Genomic DNA, 23,001 nt, shown 5'->3' on the forward strand with positions numbered 1-23,001 from the left:
ATTTCACAGTAAACTGTTTGTGGAAAAATGAAATTATATTCCCCTTCTTTGAATACATATGAAACCATGGAATGCTTTCGATCCAGATCTGTCACCTGTGATGTGTTCACAAACCAAATATTTCTTCCTTATTTCCACTACATGTAGTCTTGTACCATTGCAAATTCCGTTTTTTTTTTTTATATCTAAGTTTCTTAAAACCATAACAATTGCATTTATAAGTCCTTTATTCAGATGTAAACCTGAAGGCTCCAGAGAAGTGTTTCAGGAATTTTATTCTTCAGCATTACAACTATCTGGCATAATTTGGTCTGATGAACAAAACTATTTTCAATTCTCCTGGAATCTAAATTTTGGATTAAATTCTTTCATTCAGCAAACAGTATTATTTGTTGCAGCAACAAATAGGAGTTTCGATACTTCTAAAAGCATCATGTATTAAATTTCCTGAACTGCAAATATTTTCAGGAATTTTATTTGATCATTTGTCTTTTACCCCTTTATCACTTTTGCATTTTTCTTTTTTGAATCAAAAATTGGAGTTTCAGTAGAGCTATCATCAATTTGTGATTCATTTTTTTTATCTTTCCTTTCTTAATTGTGAAGTCTAACTTATTATATCACTGTTTTCCTTGATATCCAGATCAAGTGCTGCTTCATACTCTTCAATATCTTTTCTTTTCAGCCTTTCTGATATGATCTTTCTTTTCCACAACACAACTGCCATTCAATAGCTAAAGAAACTTGAAAAAAATTGAATTGCTGCCTTGAGACACGTAGAATTTAAAATTAAACCCCACAATTAACATCCAAACTGTCAACATTGTGACATAACACTACTAAATGCTATCAGGTAATGAATCATCAATATGGTATATGCAGCTTAATTTAAGAGTGAGACAGACCTGTCAATCATTTTGTTGCAGTAATGTGCAATAGCAGTTAGCCTCATTATGGAAAGCAAAAAGTGTGCATGTGAAAAGGAACTATTTTCCAAAATATTCTTTTATATATAGAAGATAGATTTCCTTTATTACCTTCTTGCGGACTGTCATCCTGTAAAATGCCTCAACCTACATTTTCACACTTACCCTAATCTCTAATTTAATAGAAGATTCTATAGCTCATTTCAATATCTTCAAATGAGAAAAAGAAACATACCATCCGGTGCCATATTTTGCAACAAATTGGGTACCATTCCCATTTTTAGCAAATTCAACATTACATACACAGCCTTATATACAAACAAGATTAGTGCATACATGCAAAAATTATTTCTTGGGTGGTTGGTGGAGGGAGTAAACCTATTGGTTTAACATGACCAAACAAGTTTCACTTATTGCATATGATGTTCTCAACTAAGTTGTGAACAAAAAAAAACCATAGCATTTCACTTTAATAAATATACCAAAAATTTAGTACACTTAAAAACCTTGTATCAATTTTTGCAAATATTCTATCAGGTGTAGCACAACCATTACCAGGTTAATCTGCACCATTCAAAAAATAAAGAACAGCATTTTCTCAATACATTTTTTGGCCTCAATGCATTTTTGGAATATGTACAAATATGCTCCCAAATCTAAAGTATAAGCTGTACTGTTTTTTTTTTTAAAGAAAAAGAACTGCATATTAGTGCATATCAACAAGTTTCATTTTGAAAAAATGAAATGAAAAATGCAGTTTAGCTAAGTACAGGTTCAACATGTAGATTCACTGATGTAATTACTGATATAAGTTAAGACAATTCAAACCTCAGGTGAATACCTATGGGAAAAGTGAAACTTTGTTTTAATTTTTTGTTGGCACTGCAAAAGCCTGGACCATACCTGAATTTAAAGGAAGAAATAAAATAACTATTTCTAATTTTGGGAAGTAGAAGATAGTTATTACACTAATCCCAAGTCTTATGAAACAGACATTTCACATTAAAAATAATTATTCATTTAATTTCTACATATGACACTATTTCTTTCCATTTACCAAGCCTGTTGTGCAGTGGTTAATGAGACCCCAGAAAATATTTTAGCAATTTGTGCTCCTTACTCCTCCATCCACAGTTCAAACTCCCAATGGCTGTTTTGATTTCTGCACTTAAAATTCAAGAAACCTGTTGCAGGTTTCTTGAATTTTAAGAATTCCCAAAAACTTGGGAATTAACTTCATATATATGAATATATTAGAATGCATGTTCTAATTATATACATGTTCATTGGCATGTCAATTATTAGCAGCATACAAGTTTTATTGATATGCACTATCCTCCAATCAGTAACACTCCCTGACTTCATGAGATTGAAGAATCAAACCATTAATGATGCATACACTTTAATGCAGCGGTGCTCCCAGTCACCGGTTGGCATCCAATTACATACATTTGAATGCATGTAAGGTTTTCAATTTGAATTTTGCTCACTGCAGGTCTAAATCTCAAATTTAAAATGTTTTTAATATAGATATGGAATTTACTGTTGCATTCAGAAAAGATTAAAAGGTGGCATCAAAAAATTGAATGGAATTTTTCTTTTTTGCAATTTTACAAATGCACTCTGGTCAAAGTAACCAAGTGTGGCAAAAGACACTTGTTTTGACATTTCTTCCAAAGAAATCCAATCTTACCAAGAATTTCTTTCTGCCAATTTTGTCTTATCACATGTTACAACACATGTTATAACAAATAATTTATAGTACTATTTTTTTTAATCAGATTCTGTGGATTGTTTTACGACTGTGATCAAAATTGGTACAGAGAATAAGTGTTTAAGTTTTTTCGGTGTGATAAGAAAAATTTGGAAAATATTTACCTTGACTTTGAATCTATTTTATGAATTACACTAAAAATCTTTCTTACATTAGCTTGCTTCATTGGTATTAGTATACTCAATTTTACTATTTAATAGTTTTTTTTATTCTGATCAATATGGTCAATAACACAATACAATTTTCTTGAATTGCATTTTATTTTCCTAATGCTGGTTCGTTAGTTCCATTTTTATAATGGCAGTCACTTGTATATAACCATGTGCATACAAGACAGTTAATATTGTGCTATGATGGAACTTTTATATTCCTTGCATGTTGCCAGCAAAACAAATTATTGAAACAGGGACATAGCAGTTTTGGTTTCTTTCAAATGTGTTTTGAATCTGGGTTTTGTGACCAAAACCCAGATTCATAACACAATTGAAAGATTGAAAAATCTTATTATCCAATAAGATTTCCACAGTGACCATTTTTGCTCCTTTTCACCTGTTCTCTAAAAAAAAAAAAAAGAAAAATGTACTGAAGTGACCATATTGTGCCTATTATTACAATACAGCTGATTTCATACCTCATTGCATTATTAGTGTAAAGGTACATAATTATAATCAAAAACTACCAGCTCATCCATAACTTGGTTATGGCCCTACTCATGGTAATTAACTGATGTGCAACTTTCAAAAACTTTCAAATTCCAATGTGCTGTTATGAAAGAATTTGCTCTATACCTGGCAAACAAGGGAATGAACAAATTATCTATAAAAAAAAAAAAAAAAAACTTTTACTCCAAACAGAACTATACTATGATTTTCAGCATGCAGGATTGTAATAGTACCCACAGCATAGCCAGTTATCATTAAAATTAATGCAAGTATTAATCATACAAGAGTGCCTCTTTTGCAGCAATACATCAAAAAAATTTTATTAAGTGTTTATAATCATCAGTTCACATAGTTACATTTTCATTTAGGAAAAGGGAACAGAAAAATTATCAAAATTTGAGTTGTTCCTTAACAATTCCAACATGAAAAGTTAATGATACACAGGATTAGGGCTCACCTACACAGCAAGTGAAATTGTAATTTATTTTTAAATTTATTTACATAAATTTTTAAACGCATTTTATAAAATTTCCCGGTCTATACATGAAAATGCCCACCCTCCCGTAATATAACACTACCAGAATAAGTCTTTGGTCTTCTAACAAAAGAAAGAAAACAATCAAATGATAATGACACCATCTTAGAATCAAATTTTACTTAAAATACACCTTGATTCATTAACAGAGTCGGAAAATTCTCATCGCACCATTTTATTTAAACTGCGTATGACCGCGCAAGGATTTCTCGTCGTCAAAAATTCGTTATGTGGCAGAGAAACTTGCTCTAGCTAATGCGCGGCCATTAGGGCTATGACAAATGACAGTCATTCCATGTTTTCACGGAACATCTAAATATGCAGTCAAGGAGTCAAATATAGAAGTTGTTTTGGTTTATGATTATCCCTAAACACACGTTATTCAACTGAAATGTAAAATTTTGACCAAGCAGCACAATTAACATTTTAACGCACGCGCACAACCTGTCGGACATGAAGAAAGGAATTGCAAATGGCCGAAGAACTAAAGATGCATACCCTATATGAAAATAGGTAATAGCTACAATGCAACTCAAAACGCAAACATTAAGTACCAAGGAGGGCGAAAAGAAACAAAAGGATGAAAAAAAAAAAATCGGAACGGGAAATACTTCAACCGAAAATGAATTTCAGCCAATACTTCGAAAATAATTAAGAAATTACAAATAACGTATATAAGTTGCAAAAATTTATCAATTAAAACCTAAAACAATTAAAACTTTTCAAAGCAAAAGCATCGGAATAAGTTAAATAAAAGCTTCAAAATTAAAAATCACTTTCTGCGTGGTTGAAAAAGTAATTTGGCGACACCATTGAGAGTGCATACGCCTGGGAACGAGAACAAAGAAACTGGGAGTATTGATTTAAAGAATCGCAAATAAATATGTTATATACAGCAGTTACAAATTATAAATACATCAGATATACACTAAACAAACTTTGTGGCAAACTGAAACAAAAATCCCTTAATTGTCATATATATAATCAAAATTAACAAAAGAGTAAACCACGGTACTTACCACACTAAAACACTACTCCGTTACCACCCTCAGCAAAAATGGCGCAAATAAAGCTACACAGAGGCTATGAAGGACAAGGGGTACACCAACGACATCTTTCGGACATAGATATGAAAATTGTAATTGTGTACTTCAAATTATAAACATTTATTAATAATGTCTGATTGAAATTTAGTTTAACCTTAAGATGTCCAATAAGTGTGCTGTAAATATTTACAGCCCGCAAAATATAGCTAAAATTGGGTCTATCCTTAAAATTTTTAGGCGTCAAAAATATTTTGTCTGTAATAATACTACGATATGATACTAAGAAAGTGCTCTGATTATCATTAATTCCGTTAATTAGCTCTTAATCGAGAATCCATACATTATTATTATTATTATTATTTATTACAGCGGTCCCAGCCAACCAATGGCAACCCCGCTGTCACTTACACATAATTCAGCAGTAGCAAAATTTATCTCAGTAGGATAATCGACAGTCGTTGATTCGACTGTTGATGATCCTGCTCATATACCAAACAATCCGAATGAGTATTTTGCATCTACATTCACACGTGAGGAGTTATTAAGGAAGGAGAAAAACAGAAGTTTATCAACTTATAAAAGGGTGCTTAATGATTTTCTAATGACGAACAGAAAGTGGAGGAGAAATTGTTGAAGTTAAGCATAAGAAATGCACCTGGGGTGAATGGCACCTATCCAGTTAAATTAAAGGAGGCGGCAAAGGAACTAAGCAAACCATTAGTCATAAGTATGACAGCATCCTTGAACTCTGGGGAAATCCCACACAGACTGGGGATATACAAATGTCTCCCCAATTCACAAAGGGGGACAGTGTGTTATAGGCCTAATGACTTGAATGAGTACAATGAACAATTGTACAGAGAAATAGAGTGGGCTAGTAAATTGGAATGTCTTATAATAGGGGATTTTAACTTCCCAGATATTGACTGGAACTTGTGGGTTGGTCACTCACACACTAGTCAGACTTTTGTGGATTTATTGGATGATTATTTTCTCCAGCAGCATTTTCGAGAGGCAACCAGAGAAAGTAATACTCTTGATCTGGTTATCAGCAGTGATCATTCATGTATTAACAATTTGCAGATAAAGGATCCACTAGGTGGCAGTGATCACAGTGTAATGATGTGGGATTTACTTAAAGATTTAATTACCATCAGGAGTAAAGGAAAGGGTTTTTGCTTCGTAAGGGTAAGTACAGTGGTCTCCGACAGTTTTTAAATTCTGTACAGTGGGATCAGCTGACGATGTTACCAACAGTAAATTCTAAGTAGGAAGCATTCAAGGAATTAATCGTGAAAGCTACTAAAAGTTTTATACCTATTAAAAAATATTGTTCAAGGTTTAGGCCTAAATGGTTGTCAAATGAACTAATAAGACTCGTGGAAGAGAAGAAAAATGCATGTGATGCATATAAATTATCAAGCAACTCAGAAGCCTATGGCAGATATAAGCTAGTCTGTAATCAGGTCACAAAGGAGGTTGGGCAGGCGAAGGCAGATTACGAGAAATCCTTGGCAAAGGATGCTAAGAAAAAACAGCAAGGATTTCTTTACTTATATAAACTCTAAAAGGAAGGGGATGAATCTGATTGGTCCACTTGACATCGATGGTTCCACTGTTGATGATCCTGCTCAGAGAGGAAACAAACTGAATGAGTATTTTGCATCTACATTCACACATGAGAAATTATTAAGGTTTGAAAATGGCAGAAGGTTATCAAATTGTAGCAGGATACTTAATGATTTTGTATAACTGAGAGCAAAGTTGAGGAGAAATTGTTGAAGTTAAACACAAGAAAGGCACTTGGGGTGGGTGGGATCTATCCAGTTATATTAAAGTAGACGGCAAAGCAACTAGGCAAACCTTTAGCCATAATTATGAGAGCATCATTGGACTCAGGGGAGGTTCCCACGGACTGGAGAAGTGCAAATGTATCCCCAATTCACAAAGGGGGATCGAAGGGTGACATGAGTAATTACAGACCAGTTAGTTTAACTTCTGTTCCGGGTAAAATAATGGAGTCACTGGTTAAAGATGCATTGCAGGATCATCTAGACAAGACTGCAGCAGTAATTCAGACATTGCATGGGTTTGTTAAGGGAAAGTCTTGTCTGACAAATTTGATAGAATATTATGATGTGGTTACAAAGGAACTGGATGCAAAAAATAATTTTGATATCATATATTTGGATTTCAGGAAATCTTTAGACACTGTTGTGCATGGAACACTATTGTACAAATTGGAGCAGAATGGTATTAAGAGTAAGTTGCTACAATGGATAAAAGGATGGTTAAGTGGGAGAAGACAGAGGGTGGTAATCAATGGGTGCTGCTCTTCGTCGACTAGTGTTGGGTCCACTGCTGTTTTGTATATTTATCAATGATATTGATGAAGGTATATCAGGCTTAATTTCGAAGTTTGCAGATGATACAAAGGTTGGCAGGATTGTTAATGACAGTAATGGCAGTGTGCTACTGCAACAGGATCTAGATAATTTGGGCAGATGGGCTAAGAAGTGGCCACTCACGTTAAACCTCGACAAATGCAAAGTACTGCATATGGGTAAAAGTAATCCCAGAGAAACGTACCAACTGTGTGGTACTACACTTAAGGTGGTAGAAAATGAAAAAGACCTGGGAGTAATTGTGCTGTCAGAAATGAAGTTTTCTGAGCAATGTAGACAGGCTGCCAGGGCAGGTCATGGGGTTTTGTCAATGATATATAGGAATTTTGCTAGCAGGGAGAAGGAGGTGATTGTCCCTCTGTATAAGGCAATGGTCAGGCCACGCCTTGAGTACTGCGTACAGGCCTGGAGGCCTCATTTTAGGAAGGATGTAGATTTACTTGAGCATGTACAGAGAAGGGCAACAAGATTGGTGAGGGGAATGAAGGGATACTCTTATCAAGAGAGGCTTAAGTTCTGCAAATTTCAGTGGCTGAAGACTAGGCACCTGCGCGGTGATCTGATTGAGGTGTATAAGGAATTGAATGGGTTGAGCATGCTGAATTCTGATGGAATCCTTCCACTTGTTCAGATTACGAACCTAAGGGGGCATAAATTCAAATTAAGAAAGGACTAATGTAGAATAGATGTGCGGAAATTTGCTTTTAGCCAGCGGGTGGTTAATTGCTGGAACAAACTTCCATCTGTCGTTGTGCATGTTGATAGATTGAATAAATTTAAGGAAAAACTGGACAGGCATTTGGAGGGAATGGTGTGATTTTTTTTTTTTTTTTTTTTTTGCCTGATGCTGCATAAGCTCATACACTTGGTTTCTTGAATCATATCCCACTACTACTACTACTTCTGTTCCGGGTAAAATATTGGGGTCACTGTTTAAAGATGCATTGCAGGATCATCTAGACAAGACTGCAGAAATAATTCAGAGACAGCATGGGTTTATTAAGGGAAAGTCTTGTCCCACAAATGTGATTGGATACTATGATGTGGTTTCAAAGGAACTGGACGCAAAAAAGTATTTTGTTATCATATACTTCAATTTCAGGAATGCTTTTAACACAATTGCACATGGAAGACTACTGTGCAAATTGGAGCAGAATGGTATTAACAGTAAGTTGCTACAATGGATAAAATGGTGGTCGAGTGGGAGAAGACAGAGGGTGGTAACCAATGGACGCTGCTCTTCGTGGACTAATCTTAATAGTGGAGTCACCCAGGGTTCCGTGTTGGGCCCAATGTTGTTTTGTATGTTTATCAATGATATCGATGAAGGTATATCAGGCTTAATATCGAAGTTTGCATATGATACAACGTTTGGCAGGGTTGTTAATGACAGTAATGGCAGTGTGCTACTGCAACAGGATCTAGATAATTTGGGCAGATGGGCTAAGAAGTGGCAACTGAAGTTTAACCTTGACAAATGCAAAGTACTGCATATGGGTAGAAATAACCTCAGAGGAATGTACCAATGGTGTAGTACTACACTTAGGGTGGTAGAAAGTGAAAAAGATCTGGGAGTGATCGTGCAGTCAGATATAATGTTTTCTGAACAATGCAGACAGGCTGCCAGAGCAGCTCATGGGGTCTTGTCAATGATATACAGGAATTTTGCTAGTAGGGAAAGGGAAGTGATTATCCCTTTGTATAAGGCAATGGTCAAGCCACGCCTTGAGTACTGTATACAGGTCTTGAGGCCTCATTTAAGAAGGACGTAGATTTCCCTGACGTATACAGAGAAGGGCAACAAGATTAGTGAGGGGAATGAAGCGTCCTCTTACCAAGAGAGTCTTAAGTTCTTCAAATTTCAGCGGCTGGAGACTAGGCACTAGCGAGGTGATCTGATTGAGGTGTATCAGGCCTTGAATGGATTGAGCACGCTGATTTCTGATGGGATTCTTCCATTTTCTCAGATCACGAACCTAAGGGAGCATAAATTCAAATTGAGGAAAGACAGTTGTAGAATAGATGTGCAAAAATTTGCCTTTAGCCAGCGGGTGGTTAATTGCTGGAACAAACTTCCATCTGTCGTTGTGGCAGTTCATAGCTTAAATAAATTCAAGGAGGAACTGGACAAACCTTTAGAGGGAATGGTTGTGTGATTTTTTTTGGCTGATTCTACGTACGCTCATATGCTTGCTTTATTGCATCACATGCCTCTATTACAATTACTATTATATACTCCGTCTTATGTTTGCCCAAGTACAGGGAGGAAAAAACTGCCATGACCAAAAAAAGATTGATATGAACAAACTGAGAATAATCAAACTACATGAAAAATAAATATACTTAAAATAATATTTATGACAAAGTCCAAACTTCATTGGAAAGAGCTGCATCTCTTCACAGTCTGTTGGAAAGACTAAAATAGAAATGCCAACACAAGGAGCTGGCAAGAACAGAAATGCTAACACAAGCAGCTTCTGGAACAGAAATACCAGCAGGAGAGAAACACCAAAGGAGCTGGAGTTGCAGTATAGCAGACTCATGCGTCCACTAAAGCAAAGCCTTTAAGAACGATTTCACAGAACTTTAGGTAATCCGGCACTACACCATATCGCATTACAAATCCAAGGCTGCAAAGTACTGCATATGGGCAAAGGCTTGGAAAGCCATGAAGTTCTTTGTTTATCAATTAGAATTGTCTCGTAGCCTTTTGCCATAAGAATAAGATTACTAACCCGAGATACCAATGCAATTCCTAGATCACTGTACTCTTCACAGTTGTAGATATGTTCCCATGATTCTCTTTCACCAAAATGCCAACTAGACCTTTCAGTGATTCCTAAATCATTCAACTTTGCATTAATCGAACCATGACCAGTCAATAAGAACATAGCTTGTAAGTTTGGTGTAAACCATTTGAATTATATCGAGGCTGCATTTCTTAAATCTGTGAAAACATTTTGATTAATCTGCCCTTTATCACAAACACTCCAACGCGTTAGCTATACTTTTACCAAAGCATCCCAGATTCTTGCCCTTTCCTTCCTGGGATCTGTCAAGATGTCCACCGCTATATTCAGAAAAGAACAGAGAATGCCACGGCGGACGAAGTAAGCCAACGCACAATATGCCAAATTCTGATCAATTGGCAATTTTCCAATCACAAGATGCAAAGCTGGGGTCAACACAGTTCTGCGCGGTAGCACAGTGGTATCGTCACAAACCTCCTCACACCGGGTGGAAAAGGCCCGGGTTCGAATCCCGACGATTACGCGAGGAACTTTAATGGACTTTTTTCACTCTGTGGCTGAGTTAGTCGGTCTCAGGCGTAGATAGCAAGTTTTTCCCCCAAGAAACTGGGATTTTTCGTCCCGCAAACAGACAAATCGACCATAGTACACACGCAATTAACAGACAAAATACATATATGGGTATATATTAGAAATAATGGGTGGCTCTAATATAATAATTTCAGTTCTGCATGCCATGCACATCCTAAGGAGCATTACTCTTTGAATGGAACTCAGCTTTCTAGTAAATACTTTTCCATTTATACGCTCAAACCAAATCGGTACACCATACGTTACCATGGGAATAAATACACATTCCTATAGCAAGTTCATCACCATATCTATTATTCCCCAGCCAACCCTAGTGATTCGAGTAATCATCCCAATAAATATCCTCACCTTTTTTGATAGATATGTAACATGTGAGTTGAAAGTCAAAGATCCGTCAATCGTATTGCCATGCACATCCTAAGGAGCATTACTCTTTGAACTAAGGACCATTGCCTTGCCGATTTTAGGCTAGACCCATTCATTCTCACAACTGGGGGTTTTCTACTTAAAAAAATGACCCTTGAAGACCCTTATCCTTGTTTTGTTTCCTGATACAGTCAGGTTATATAACTACACCAGTTATCAAGTGCAAGCAAAACATGTTGTAACCTGGTTTCTAGTTGCATCCATGAATTTCCTTAAATAGGCAGGAAACTGGGTCATCGCCATATGCCAACATATCTGTATGCTCGAAGTCCCTATGCAATCAGTCCTCCAAAACTACGTTCCACATTACTGGTCCAAAAACCGATCCTTGTTGGCATCCCCTGGTCATCTCTCGTACAATAGAACCAACCGATGACTTAACAGTCACTGCACAGAAGCGTAAAGTAGTCCTTTATAACCATAAAAATCTTAGTTAAACAGCCTGCAAGTCACATCAAAAAAACGCTGCTCCATTGAAGGAGTCAAAAGCTCCCTCAAAGTTAATAAAGATTCCAAGGACATACTTATTGTTCGAGGCTAATATATAGTTTTGTAATGCCCGAAGCTCATCTTCTGTTCCAGTGTAAAAACTTACACTGGCAGACCAGTGTAAGTTTTTTTTTCAGTATAGTCAGTAATCCGTCTGGCCAGCAATCTTTCAAACACCTTTCCTAATCCAAGGAGGAGGGCAATAGGTCGATCGTGGATCATTCTTTGGCCTAGATGGTCGCTTCAGTATCAGCTTTAATAAGGCATCCTTCCATGGTGATGGAAAGACCCCATCATACAGGCAGCTATTAAAAACTTCAAGAAGGAGCCTTGTACCCGGACTATAAACAGAAATTTTATTTATTTATTTTTAGTATCAGTCGATGAACCCGTTTAATGACCTCTCCTTCAATGAGGTCCATCCCTGGGCATTTATTTTTCCTTATGCGGAGTATTGCATCACAGAGTTCAAACAGGCTAAAGGGATCCTCGTCATGTACCCCACAGTAAGCATGATTAAGCCTTTTCATTAACAACTGTTCCTCATCATCTTACTTAGGAGTCCATATAATACAGAGAGGCAACATAAAGACAAACAAGCCAATGGTTGCAAGTTTGTTAAGAGGCATACTGGACAAAGAGACAGACCAACGTAGCCGTGTCGAGATGTACCACCTATAATGATCAGAATTAAGCTGACAATGTCAAGCATGCCCCAGCCAATGAAATAACTATAGGGACTTACAAGATAGAAGAACATAAGCTTAAAATATAATAAAACGAATAGTAATAATAATAAAAATAATGACATGTATAGTATAAACAAGTACATAAAATTGACATGAAATGATTAATACATAATTCTCCAGATTTTAACATTGATGATAAATAAAATGTAGTTCAGGCAGCGCAGGATCAAGATATTTCCGCACCCCGGGCAGAAAGATTTTTCGCCCCCTTTTTACTAAGGATATACTGTATATATTTCTTGCCTCATCGTTCTTCTGTTTTTGGCACCCCTTAAAAAATGGCGTTCCAGGTAAGAGCCCTACTAGTCCGTACCTTAATCTGGCACCGAGTTCAGGATACATTAAACCGGAAATACATAATATGCAGAAGGTAAGCGACCATACAATTACCTAAATTGTAAAGTCCATGTGAAAGAAAGTAAAAGATACAACATGATGGTTATTTTTTGCTTGGTTGAGATTCCTTATTACTAGTTTAGCAGCCTGGGACAAAAGACTATTGTTTTGAACTATTAAAACAGGGTCTAAATTCAATAATTTGATAAATAAAAGTACATTGAAGTAAAAGTGCTTTTCGGTCAAACAAAGTCTGGTTAATAAAGGGAAAGTGTGGGTTTGGATCTTGCAGCTTTCCTAGAATTTCTCGATGCTATGAATTCTCAATTTCCTGGGCAATCAATGGCCCAGAAATCTCCACTTCCTCATTCTTTGCCAAAGAATGAGAGATTGGAGGTGTTGTAGTATTTTTAGTACTAGTGGAAAATGATGCAAGAAAGCAAACTTATACAGTATAAGCGAAAATATGAAAAATAACATCTCTCATAACCTGTCCATTCCCACCAATAGTTTTCGTAGTTCTTCCTTGAATTTATGCAACCGACCCACTTCTACAACAACAGATAGAGGTTTGTTCCAAAAGGTTACATTAAGTTAAGGAAGAATCATTCAGAATCATCTGTGCTCTGTTAGTTATCATTACTTTCATCAATGATAACGAGTGGAACAAGTTAAGACCACATAAACCAGGCCCATATAATCAATTGTGGTGGTTGTTGGATTTTAGGAGCATCGACAACTAAGCCATGTTGCTCCGTATATATTGTCTGTAAATTGTCTGGTTTTTCATTCAGCAAACAGAAAATTTCTGTTTGCTGAATGAAAAACCAGAGTTTCCGGGAGAAAAAAGCATTCTACCCTCGCCTGAGAGCGACTACCTCACCCACGTTGTGAAAAAGACACATAAAATATCCTCCTGCCATCGACGCAATTCGAACTGAAGTCTTTTTCACGTGTCGGGAGGACGGCGATCCTGCCAACTGTGCTACCCTCGAGGGCCTAATCAATTGTATATACGTTTTTGCCAACTGTTCATGCAATGATTTCATTATACAGGGTGATTCACTACCAGTGCGACAAACTTGCAGGAGGTGTAGACGACACAAAGACGAATCGGAATCACATAGCATTGCAGGGTCCGAAATGCCTTCGTCATGCGGTAGAGGACGTTGAACGGGAGGTCGCGTGAACAGCGATCCCGCTGGAAAATCATTTGCGAACCGGTTCCCAAGGCAGTAGGATGGACGAGTATTCAAACGTTGAACTGGCCGACATGCACTTTGCGTATGGAGCTGCGGACTGTAACGGGTGCGCCGCTCTGCGCTTGTACCAGGAACGTTTCCCGCACAGGCGTGCTCCTCATCATACGATTTTCGCACGTGTGCACAGAAGGTTACGTGAAACTGGTTGTTTCACGAGAGGTACCATGAATCGAGAGCGAACGACGAGGACGCCAGACAGTGAGAAGAATGTCCTACGTCTTGCAGAAGGCAATCCGAGTAGGAGTACTCGAGCGATAGGCCAACGATTGGGTATTTCCCAATCCACGTATGGATTGGGAAATACCCAATCCATGACAGTATGGAGGATACCGTCAACAAACCAAATCAGTTCATACCATCTGCAACACGTCCAATCATTGGAGCCTGCGGATTATCCACTCCGGAGGACTTTTGCTACTTGGTTTCTTCAACAGAGTGCAGCAGACAGCGCATTTGCTGCGTCCGTATTGTTCACGGATGAGGCAAGTTTCACAAGAGAGGAAACCTTCAATCAACATAACGCCCATTTGTGGGCTTTAGAGAACCCCCATGGTACGCCAACACGTGCAACTCAACGCCGTTTCTCTGTCAATGTTTGGGCCGGCATTGTTGGAGACCACCTCATTGGACCGGACCTTCTGCCACCTCGTCTGAACGGTAGGGCATACTTGATCTTTCTACAGCAAGTCCTGCCCGAACTTATTGAAGAAACACATGTTCCTCAGTCGTTGCGCCGCTCAATGTGGTTCCAGCATGATGGGACTCCTCCACATTACACTAATGATGTCCGCCAACACCTAAACGTTACATTTGGACAGCATTGGATAGGTCGTGGTGGTCCGTTTCATTGGCCTGCTAGATCGCCGGACCTATCATGCCTGGACTTTTTATTATTATTATTATTATCTGTTTATTTCTCTTTCGAGACACCCATAGACAGCACGTGGCTAGAGGGTGTGGTTACATTATAGTATTTACAAGCATGTTTACATGAACTTATTTACAAAATTTGGAGATGCAAAAACACAGAATATGTGGTTAATGAATTAATTGTTAAGTTGATTTAATTAATTGCAAATGGTTGTTAAATGCTAAATATTATTATATAAATTATTAAATTAGTCTTCTTATTATATTTATACTTGCCGGTACACATTACCAAAGATTTCTGTCCTATACATTTTGTCTGTACATAGTTTCTCTGGATCTATATTTAAATTATTAAAATAATTCACAGTATTTGCTGGGAAAAATCTCCCCAGAGAGTCCAATTGAGTCAGTTGGCACTTGAGACTTGGTTCTTCCCTCTTTATTCTCGGTCGTATCATCCGGGGGCGAGTGATCACGTTTCCCACTTTCGGCGAATCTATTCTCTCCGTTAGTAGCTTTGCCAGAGTTAAGATGTTTCTAGTTGTAATGATATACTTCCAGGGTGTGATGTCCAGATTGGCAGACAAGACCGCTCTTGAGATGGTAAACGGTTTCCCGGCAATCTTGTTTAGCCATCTCAGGAGCCAGTATTCTACTCCTAAGAAGGCCTTGATGTTGCTCTCAGGGGCTGATGACCAGATAGTCGATGCGTACAACGGAATCGGTGTAATGCATTTAAGGATGTATTGAATCATGAGATGAGGGCTTCGGAGACCGGTGAGTTCTTGTCTAGTGCTCCACAGTGCTGCGTATGTCTTTTTCCTAATGTGTTCGAAGTGAGGTATGAAGTTTAATCCTTCATCCCACTTAAGGCCAAGGTCAACATGTGCGGGGGAATTTTGGATTCTGGTATTGTTCACAAAAATCGTAATTTCATTTTTCTTCTTTTTGTTGGTGAAGGTCATTTGGGCAGTTTTCTTTTCATTAAGTTTCAGGCCAATGTAGTGCAGATATTCTTCTAGCTTCTTGATTGCCTCGTTTGCTTCCTCTGATAGATGGGGTGCAGTTTCTTGTTCTTTAGATGTTACAAAAAATTTCAAATCGTCAGCATATGTAATAAATTGTTCACAGTTTTGAGCTAAAAATGGGGCTAGTGCTATTGCAAAGAAGGTGGCGGACAATACGCCCCCTTGAGGTACTCCCCTGGAGATACAGTAAGATGCTGTTTGTTTCCCGTTTATTGTGATAATTTGTCTTTCTTGAAGGGTGTTAGTGAGAATGCATAAAGTGCTTCCTGAAAGAGGAAATACTCCTTGAGGATTACTGTTATAGCTGGGATTGAGACGTTGTCGAAGGCTGCTGCAACATCTAGAAAAACAATGTCCAACTGTTGTTTATTGTTTAAAGCTAGCTGTATTCGGAGTAGAGTCTCCATTAAATTTGTAATAGTCGACCTTCGAGGAAGCACAGAATGTAAGTATTCTGGTCTGTCCCCAAAGCAGTGCTGATTGATGGTGCTCAGGATTGCTTTTTCAAATATTTTTTGCAGAGAGCATCCGATTGCGATGGGCCTGAAATCTTTACTGGTTTTAGGATTGCTTATTTTTGGAACTGGTTTTACGTAATATCTCTTCCATTTTTCCAGGATAACCCCCTCACTTAGTATTCGCTGGAAGAGGTGGTGGAGCGGTTCAATTATGTAAGCGCTACATATTTTTATCATAAATAGCGGGAACTGGTCCGGCCCAATCGTTGCTTTACTGGGGAACGAGTTATTGAGCGACTTCTGTGGCCAATTCGTATCTGTACTTCGTCGAAATTAGAAATCGGTTAAATTGAAGTTTAGATTATACCTCAGTGACAACAGAAATGTGATTATATACTTTATATATAAAAGTCATGCAGACTAAGATCACGCAATGACACGTCTACTCCATTTTCAGTATGAAAGTTTTCAGAACAGAAACGATTTGCTCATTCTACTGAACTGAAATTTTGATGCGTCAGTCGATTTGCAATGCACTCTGTTTTTATATTGGTTTGAAATGGGTACTCTTGAAAAACTCTGTTGACACAAACAAATGCAATTCTGTCTGAAAGACATTAATGATGGTTAGGATATACTGTGTATATTACCACTGTTCAATCGATAATTTGGTAATGTGGTTTGTAATGCAGGCGATGCTTTCTTCCATCATAGTGCAACTGAGGTAATAAAAAAGTACTTTGCTCCTTTATACTCTACTTAAAAAATGGTGTTCTACACTATAAACAAAGTGATATGGGAGTAAGAATGTTTTTTAGGCGCGTAGGCATATACGTATGCTTAAAGAGTTTATTGAATTCTATGTCCTCCATTCAGCATCTAATAATTCGACTCCAATTGGATGAATTCTCATAAAAATATTTTTATATTTCGATCTTTTAGAAAGATTTGTTGAGCGGCCGAAATTTCACTGAAATCAGAGGAATAGAAATGCAGAAATTATTATTATTTCGTCCGTCTGTTCGCATGTAATATTCTACTTGTAGTGGAGGACATTACACGAAAGTTTACATCTGGCTGAGAGTAATTTGTGGAGTAATTAAATCTAAATAACATAAAACTTACCAATTTTACTGTGTGGGAGGGTGCTGAGTCCTGTTGAAATATGCAGTTTTGGACGTCTGTGTGGTGATCTCTAATAACGGGTTTCAGGCACTCCTCCAAGATAGCAGTGTAGCTTTCTGCATTCACCGTTTCGTTAATAAACTTAATTCGCCCCACTCCTTTGCTTGTTATGCATCCCCAGACCATCTGACCGGCGGGGAACTTTACAGTCGGTGTTATGCAGTCAGGATGGTATGCCTCCGATTTTCGTCTTTGACATATTGCTTCTCATCCGAGCCATGCAGGTTGAATTTCGATTCGTCAGAAAAGATGACGGTGTCCCGTTGCTCTTTTGACTATGAAACATGCGTTTTAGCCCAAGAAAGTTGCTTCTTCCTCATTTGTTGGGTCAGCAAAGACTTCTACTTGGGCCGATAGGCATGCAGACCGCATTCCGAAAGCCGTCTTTGGATAGTTCGTGCACTTGTTTCAGCACCAGAGGCCATCTCAAAGTCCAGTTTTATGTCAGGAGCACTAGAATGGCGATTACGAAAGCATAGCTGTTTCAAATATCGATCTTGGGAAGGCGTAGTCACTCTCTTACGGTCTGATACAGTTCTTCTCTTCACATCACCAGTTTCACGCTTTAATTTCAGCACCTGGGATACTGTTTACTGGTGGCAGCCTATTTTATCAGTGATAGCACGCGTAGAAAGTCCTTCCTGGGACAGAGCAACAGCTACACTTTTTTTTCTTGGTGTCAACTGAACCTTCGCAAAACAGGATACTAATGAGCGTGTATACCCTTCTAACGCCGTATTTATAGAAACGGCTGATGCAATACCCTTCAATTACTGTCTGATGCAATAGAAGCGCTATCTGACGCAATACCTTTGCTTTGCGACAAACAAAATGGCTGTAATCAAACAATATCTCATAAAAAAAGGTAACATTCACTACGAATTTTTTTAAGGTGATGCAGTTTTTTTGTCCGCCGCTGTATTAACAACAGCGCAGTAATGTTTGAAAAAAAAAAAAAAAAAAACAAGAAAGAAGATTATTAGGATATTTCTAAACTACATCGACAAAATCACAGTGGCACTTTTAGGTAGCAAATGCAATGCATTTACTTAACTTACATTTCAGAAGATTCCCATATTTTTCTTGAATTAATTTCTTATTTTTTTTTCTTTTTCTGTACTTAATAGAAATGAAAAGTAAATATATTTATCTTCACATCAATTAATCACAAAGATTGTATAAATTTATAGAACATTTAATAAAACTGTAATCCTACATTCTCTAAACAGCGCAGTTCAGTTTAATCACGACAGTGTTTATACAATTCTCCCGTATGCACTTTTTTAGGATGGGGGTGGGATGTAAATGTTTTTTTATTTTACCCTCTTTGTTATTTTTGTATTATATTTATTTTCCCCCTAATTCTCCTCCTCCCACATTAACACCTGACTTGTTAATCTCTCAGAAGATTCTAGATTTCGGGGGGGTTTCCAGAGGTTATATTCCTCACCCGGACTCTAGGCTCTGTGTTCAAAATGACTGACACAACTCATATGCATTATATACGATTTGTTTATTAAGATTATTTACATGAAATAAATTGGTGAATAATTAAGTACATATAACAGTTGATAATATTATCTTCACCGTCCAAATATAAAATGTTTGGCTAGGTTAAGCTATACTCTTTTACATTGTCCTTCACTACATCACATGGATAATAATACTTCATTAATTTACTTAATACAAATATTCTCTAAGTAAATCACCCTTATATTCTAATAGGTCAGACTTATCTTCCACTCTTCCTTTGTACAAGGCTATTCCTCTGTTAGCAAGATTTATGATAAATCTCTCTTATTTAGATTTTTATCTTAATACATTCGCATTCATCCTTTAAATCAATATTCATCTCATTGCCTAAGTTTATGCTAACAACTTTACTTCTGACTTGTCATTCTACCACATTTTAGACGTCATATATATTTATACAACATTCTCTATATAATCTCCCTTAATTACTCCCCTCCAAAACTGTTAACTTTCGGGAACACACCCTATCAGGAAAACTTTCGGGAACCCCTATTCCTCGCCTCACATCCCCTTTTGTATCTCCACTACCTCTCATTTCTAACCAATCATTCGCTACTTCGCCCCTCTCATCTCCTATCTCATTCGCTCATTTCATTCCTATTGTCCTTTGTTGCCTGAACTTCCGACATCCAGAATTTTCGCGATCCTTCTAGAAGGATGACCGGAAGTTCCGGGTCTTCTTGTGACCTCACATGCCCTTAATCCCCCATGAAATTTTTAAGTGCTTACTCCCATTTTTGAATATCCTCCACTATCCTGTGCTGTCTCTTTCCCCAAATGGGTTTCGTAGCGGTCCATTGTTTGATTAAGGGTGGGGTTCTGCCTTCACTCAGAATACTTTCACTATGAATTTTTTCCAGATCAGTGAATGCATTGTTCCGCGGGTTCGAAACCGTTTCCCACCCGTTGCTATTTCAATCAAAGACTTACTTAAAGATTTTTGGCCGAACAAGAGATATAATTAAGGTTGGGAGTGTCTGAACTACAATTTTTAGTCTATTGTTTTCAAAAAACCTGGTATTTTTGCTGAAGGCTGACTGTTTAAAAATACAAATAATTTCCAATACTTAACAAAGCCACTATTAATAATATTTGTAAGGACGGGTCCTTACAAGGTCTCTTTTCTCTATATATACGAGGTGTAACAGTAAAATTCACAGACTGGTGCAATAAAAGTTCCTGAAAAGAGTCAGCGAAGGCAGACAAATCCTTCTAAAAGAATAGTTCGGCGGTTATGTTTTTTCTTGATGTCCCTAACATCCCGAAATCTCTTTCCTTTGAGGGCAGTTTTCACTTTGAGAAATAGGAAGAAGCCCGCTGGTGCTATATCGAAAGAGTAGGATGTTTTGTCAGAAATGTCTTCAAAACAAACGGGGAATGGACGGGAGGGTTGTCCTGCACTAAGAACCAGCTGCCTTTCTCTCAAAATTGCAGCCCTTCAATTGGAAATGCCATTCAATAGTCATTGAAGCACCTGTGCGTAGAAAGCTGCATTGACTCTCTCTCCGATTCTGGTACAAATTCCTTATGAATCACACACCCTGCTTGTCGAAAAACATGATCAACATCGTCTTGATCCTGAACTTCTGTAAACGAAACGTTTTGGGCCTTAGTGATGATTTTGAAGTCTACTGCATGCTCTGACGCTTCGTCCCTGGGTCGCACTAAAACACCTACCCCTCATCTCCAGAATACAGTTGAGGATATTAGGACTGTCTTGACAAGTCTGGATGAATTCTTGATGATGACACTTTGTTGCTTCTGCTTAGCCATGAGGCTGTGCAGCACAAATTTTTCACAGACCTTCATTTTTCCTAAATCTTCATGCAGAATTTTACGAATTGTGTCCTTATTCATGTCCAACTCATCAGCCATTATTCTGATGATCAAGTAACAATCTCCAAAACATTTGCAACTCTGTCCTCATTTTGAGAGGTTAACGGATGCCCACTTCTTGGGTTATCTCGAGCATTTCCACGTCCGACTTTAAATCGTTTATATCATCAAACACGCTGGTATGACTTAATGTTTTTATCACCATAAATAGTTTTTAATATTTCTTATGTTTCTGTTGTATATTTTCCCAGTTTAAAGCAAAATTTGATATTCGTACGTTACTCCATTGCAAAATCGTGACACAGAACGTTAACGCTACTAAAGAAATGTTGTAGTTCAAACTTGCCTTCAACAGATGGTGGTAAAGATATTGCCCAGGTGGCTGACAGGTTACAAGTAATAACCAGTTTCGTTTAGCAGGGTCAACGTTCTGTGTCACACTTTTGCAATGGACCAACGAACGAATATCAAATCTAGCTTTAAACTGGAAAAATCTGCAAACACAAACGTAAAAAATGTTAAAAACTGTTTATGATGATAAAACGTTAAGTCGTACCAATGTATTTGAACAGTATAAGAGGTTCAAAATACGGACGTGAGGATATTCGCTATGACCCAAGAAGTAGGCGTCTGTCAACCTCTCGAAATGAGGAAAGAGTTGGAAAAGTTCGGGAAATTGTGGCAAGAGATCGTTCTTTGGCTGATCACCCATTATTCTGATGGCTGATAATTTGAATATGAAAAAGGAGACGATTCGTCAAATTCTACACGAAGATTTAGGGGAAAGGAAGGTCTGTACAAAAGTGTGCCGGACGGATGAACAGAATCAACGAAGGGTGTCATCATGCGAAGACTTCATCCACACTTGTCAGAACAATCCGAATTGCTTCGACTGTATTGTCACTAGAGATGAGAGTTGCGTATTTCAGTACGACCCAAAGATGAAGCTTCAGAGCATGCATTGGACTTCAAAATCGTCACTAATGCCCAAAACGTTTCGTTTACAGAAGTCTACGATCAAGACGATGCTGATCGTGTTTTTCGACAAACAGGGTGTGATTCACAAGGAATTTGCGCCAGAAGGGGAGCTAGAGAGAGAGAGAGAGAGAGAGAGAGAGAGAGAGAGAGAGAGAGAGAGAGAGAGAGTCAACGCTGTTTTCAATGTACATTTGCTTCGAAGACTATTGGAGCGCATTTCTCGGGTGAGATCGCAATTTCGAGGAAAATGATTTGGTTCTTGTTTCACTACAATGCCCCCGTCTATCCCGCACTTGTTTTGAAGACATTTCTGACGAAACATGGCATTGCACAGATCAACCATACATCCATCCAAGTACCAGCGTTTCTTCCTCTTTCCCAAAGTGAAATCTGCCCTCAATGAAAAGAGATTTCAGTATGGTGAGGACATAAAGAAAAATATAACCGCCGAACTGAACATTATCTGTTTAGACACCTTCGCCGACTCTTTTCAAACACTTTTATAAAGGTGTAATAAGTCTTTCAATGATATGGTGATTACTTTGAATAAAAATAAAACCATTTTTGAGCTCCTGCACTTAGTGTTATTTTTATTGCATCAGTCCAGGAACTTTATTGCCACACCTTTTATACACAAAAATCTGCCTCAAAGAGGAATGATTTTTGCCCACTGATCTGAATAACCTTGTTGGAAACATAAGGGTTCGGAGTGACAGGTGAATAACAGTGAAGGATGAGTACATTCCCATTAATCCTTTGAGTAACCTTTTATTCGTGGTAAGACGTTTGTATGATTTTCATGAGTTGATAATTATTCTTTTGTGCTCATTTTGTTTTATTAGGGGGCTTAGCCCCCTGATCGCTGCGCTCGCTTCTTTTGATAAAATAAAATAAAATACTTACAGAAGCTTTCGACACTGCGCATGACTCTTCCTCAGCTATGAATACATAAACACGTGACATATAGAAATCAAGATGGTACCGCGCGGTCATGCTAGATAAACAAAGCGCGTGCACGAGCACGAGGTTTATCTATCATGAAGATGCTAAAATGGAACGGAAAGGTGTTCCGTTCCATCCTGAGCACTGGTTTCAAAAGATGTAAGAAACTACTCTAACCGAACGTGATTAAAAAATCTTATCTTAACCTTGTTCGATGTTG

General features: G+C 37.7%; 1 protein-coding gene across 4 annotated transcripts in view; it reads right to left on the reverse strand.

Annotated features, from left to right (window-relative positions):
- The window catches only part of LOC150077005 (RNA-binding protein 14-like), a 128,618-nt gene extending 123,620 nt beyond the window's left edge, over positions 1-4,998 (reverse strand). For 3 of the 4 annotated variants that reach the window (XM_090386933.1, XM_090386931.1, XM_090386932.1), the window contains exon 1: positions 4,917-4,997. The gene's annotated coding sequence lies outside the window, so the exon portion shown is untranslated. Of the gene's footprint in view, positions 1-4,916 lie in introns of all 4 variants that reach the window. The other variant, XM_090386930.1, reaches the window with a different exon arrangement.
- Between the last annotated feature and the right edge of the window lie 18,003 nt (positions 4,999-23,001).

This window comes from Mastigoproctus giganteus, chromosome 12, assembly GCF_048544385.1.
Source record: "Mastigoproctus giganteus isolate SK-2022 chromosome 12, ASM4854438v1, whole genome shotgun sequence".
NCBI classification, from domain to species: domain Eukaryota; kingdom Metazoa; phylum Arthropoda; class Arachnida; order Uropygi; family Thelyphonidae; genus Mastigoproctus; species Mastigoproctus giganteus.